Source organism: Octodon degus, unplaced genomic scaffold, assembly GCF_000260255.1.
Source record: "Octodon degus isolate 3935 unplaced genomic scaffold, OctDeg1.0 scaffold00027, whole genome shotgun sequence".
Taxonomy (NCBI): domain Eukaryota; kingdom Metazoa; phylum Chordata; class Mammalia; order Rodentia; family Octodontidae; genus Octodon; species Octodon degus.
In genome coordinates this window covers 7,951,937-7,955,645 of record NW_004524603.1, presented here as the reverse complement: position 1 = coordinate 7,955,645, position 3,709 = coordinate 7,951,937, and the positions used below count along the sequence as shown (strand labels likewise).

Here is a 3,709-nt window from a genome sequence, read left to right as displayed (position 1 = left end):
GCTGCGCCTGGGCTGGGACTGGTCCCGCCGGCGCAGGGTAGCAGGAAACTCTCCGCACCTCTTTGGTCTTTATTATATGAACATATTTCTTGCACTCTTTTTATATGAATCTGTGGGTGACTATTACAAATCATCTCATCAATATGTGCTCTGTATTGTATAGTTCACCTTGCAAAACCCCAGCGCAGGACATCACCCCATCTCTGCTCAGTCCTAACTAAAAAGCCAAAGGTTAAAGCAGCATAAATATAAAACCCAGAACCATATGACTTTGTTTGCTTCAAGTGAATCAGAACACTAAAGACTTAGAAGTATAAGTATAAACACAAAGCTATATTCTGTGGTTTTGTCTAGCACTGTTTAATAACTTCATAATGCACTAAGCCTCATTGGATTTATTTATCCCTGCAGTACCTGCCCTTTGGTACCCTACTGATTTAAATACTCTGATTTCGCATAGTGTAAGAATAGTTTTATAGAAATGCATATTAATTTGTGTTATACCTCTGGCTAATGTACTGTTATTTTTATTTACAAGCTCTGAGTTTCCATAAAATGGAACATTTGGCCGCTGTTAAATGTCATCATTCTCAGCAGTTGAGAAGAGACATGTGTTTACATGAAACTCACAGAATGCAAGGGAGTTCCCTAAGAAAGTGCTTCAGGTTTTATTCATCCTGCACCTCTCCCATTTACATGCCTGCATAGAAGATATTCAGTGATCACAAGATAGATAGATCAGTGGTTGATTGGGTGGATGAATGAATGGATGGATGGATGGATGGATGGATGATAAATGGATGGATGGATGGATAGATGGATGAAAATAAACATGTCAGTGAAGCACCAGGCAAGAAAATATTTCTTTTCTTTTTTTTTTTAAATGTATTTAGTACAGGGTCTACAAGGTTTCACACAGATGGGACTTGTAGTGATCCTCCTGTTTTCAGCCTCTCAAGTACTAGGATTATAGGCGTGTGCTACCATGCCCAGTATCAGTCACCCTCTCAGGGCACCCCAAGGGTGGGGCTGGCGTGGCATGCTGGGGATCAAACCCCAGTCCCTGCACCTGCATAAACAGGGGTTTTAGTCCACTGAGCTATCTGGTTGGCCCCAGGCAAGAAAATATTTCTTGGCTGATTTTTAAATTTTTAAGTCTTTATAAAAAAAAATACTTCAAAACTCTGAAATTATTGAAAGGTAATCATGAAAATCACCAAGCAGAATTTGAAAGTTAAAGAAAGAAATACGTCTATATATAGGGAAACATCCTCAGCCTCCTTAGTCAGCAGGGGAATGCTTTTGAAAGCCACAGGAACATGTCGCTGTGCACCCAGTTGACAGCGGGATGAGGCAAATGGAATTTTCTACATTGATTTCTGTTATGTAAAATGCTGCAGACACATCAGCAGTTTGTGATTTTTTATAAAAGAAGACAGGCAATTAACATGTGATCCATCAATTCCACTTACCCTAGTGAAACAAAATATGTATCCACATAATGACTTTCATAATTAAAAATATCCCCAAATTAGAAATGACTCAAATGTCTAATCCAAATCAATAGGCAAAAGGATAAACAAATTATGGCTTATCCATACAGTAAAATACAGCTCAGTAAAAAAGGACTTGGGACCTCATTTGAAGCCTGAAGCCACTTGCTAAAATTGACCTTTACTCTTTTTAAAATTGATTGTCTCAAACACTTAGTCACAGTGATGGAAACTTAGCACAATATTTTATAAGCATGATCGCATTTAATCCTTCACACATCCCTGTAGGACACACAGAGGAGACTAGGAAAGTCTAGAAAATGACAGGCAAGACAGATTCTGTAGTGTTTCCATTGTCCAGACGTGTGAGGTTTCTCAGCACGAAAGAGCAAGTATCTTTGTGCAAGAAATGGCTGGTGTACCCTTCAAGGAAAAAAAAATGAGCTGCTGATATAATTGCATCACTTTTCTTTCTTTTTTATGTATTTAGTAAGGGTCTCACTACACAGATCAGACTCATCGTGCTCCTCATGTTTTCAGCCTCCTAAGTGCTGGGATTACAGGCTCACAACACCACACGCAGTCTCAATTGCTATCTCAGCGCACCCCATAGGTGGGGCCGTGCCCAAGATTGAACCCCGTCCCCTTCACTCTGCCTAAGCAGGCACTTTAGTCTGCTGAGTACATCACTTTGGATGAGCATTTTTAAGAAGTTTCCAAGACAGGGAATGAAGGAAAGTGAAGAAAAAGTGATTATATTTTATCTATGGGATCTGTAAATTGAAGTGAACAGTGCCTAGACACAATGGGACATCGACAGCCTGCTTCCCAATCCCTGCGGCTCACAACCTGTTCCCACGCAGAAGAGCACCTCTGCTCTCCTAGTCAGACAACACTTGCCCTCTTCAGTGTCTGCCCTCAAAGGCAATAGTTCCTTCTAGAATCCGGGAGAGCTCTATTCTGCTAGTGTACAATGCTAAACTGAAAGAAACTAGAAAGAAATCAAGTTCTGAAATGGAAAATACTAAACTGAGAAGAATCTTATGACTGAACACAGCTTATTAAAATGCATCATTTGGGGGCCAGTGAGACAGCTTGATGGACTAAAGCGCCTGCTTAGGCAAACTTAGGCAAGTGCAGGGAGCGCGGTCCAATCCCTGTCACCACATGCCCTGCCAGCCCCATCCCAGGGCAGGCTGAGCTGGCTAGATGTCCGGGAGTAGTGATGCACGCCTGTAATCCCAGCACTAGGGAGGCTGAAAGCAGGATTACCATGAGTCTAAGCTATGTAGTGAGACCCTGAAACAACCAAATATATTTTAAAAAGAAAGAAAAGAAATAAAATACATAATTTGAAGCAAAACCTTTAAATAGAAGCGTTTTCGTATCCCATATGTAAAACTCTTTAAATTCTATTTTAGTGCTAGGCATATACTTGAACTTAATATATATTGACTACATAACAAGACAAATGGGAAAAATAACATACGTATTTTCTGTGATTTTTGGAACTTTTGTCATTAAAATGGATATTTTTTTTAATTATCACACATTGCTTTTGAATAGCATTTCTTTACAGATGATTAATTCAATACCATTTTGAATACTGCACTTCAGGCTTTTCTGGATGTTGAAGTTCATGTCAAGAAGTCTGATGTAACCCTAATGGGTTTTCCTTTACTTGTGATTTATTGCTTTTCTGTGACAACTTTTAACATTCCATCTTTTCGGTGGGTATCTGGAATCTGGACCAAGACACGTGGTAGGGAGCTTTGCGTTTTTCATTGTGGTTGCTTTGTGTGCTGTAAACCGTGCTTACCTGTGAGTTGAATTCTTTCCTCATACTTGGAAAGATTTTATTATTTCTATATAGGTTTTTTTTTATCCCATATGTGTTCTCTTCTAGTTTCTCTCTAAATCCAACCAGGTATAGGGCCAGCCAAATAATTCAGCAGATTAAAGTGTCTGCAAGCAGGTGCAGGGGCCAGGGGTTCGATCCCTGGGCCTGCCGTGCTGACCCTGCCCCCGGGGCATGCTGAGAGTCTAGGAGTAGACCCTGCCCTCAAAAATATTAGAAGTGCTCGCTTCGGCAGCACATATACTAAAATTGGAACGATAAGAGAAGATTAGCATGGCGCCTGCGCAAGGATGACACACAAATTCGTGAAGCGTTCCATATTTTTGTTTCACCAGTTCATTTCTTCATCTGTTTTACA

The 3,709-nt window shown here is 40.3% G+C and overlaps 1 protein-coding gene and 1 non-coding gene across 2 annotated transcripts in view; both read left to right on the top strand.

Moving 5' to 3' along the window:
- The window catches only part of Cntnap2 (contactin associated protein like 2), a 1,699,165-nt gene that overhangs the window by 992,401 nt on the left and 703,055 nt on the right, over positions 1-3,709 (top strand). The window lies entirely within an intron of this gene.
- Positions 3,571-3,676, top strand: LOC111816158. Its single transcript, XR_002820637.1, has one exon. It is a non-coding gene; the product is annotated as a U6 spliceosomal RNA (small nuclear RNA).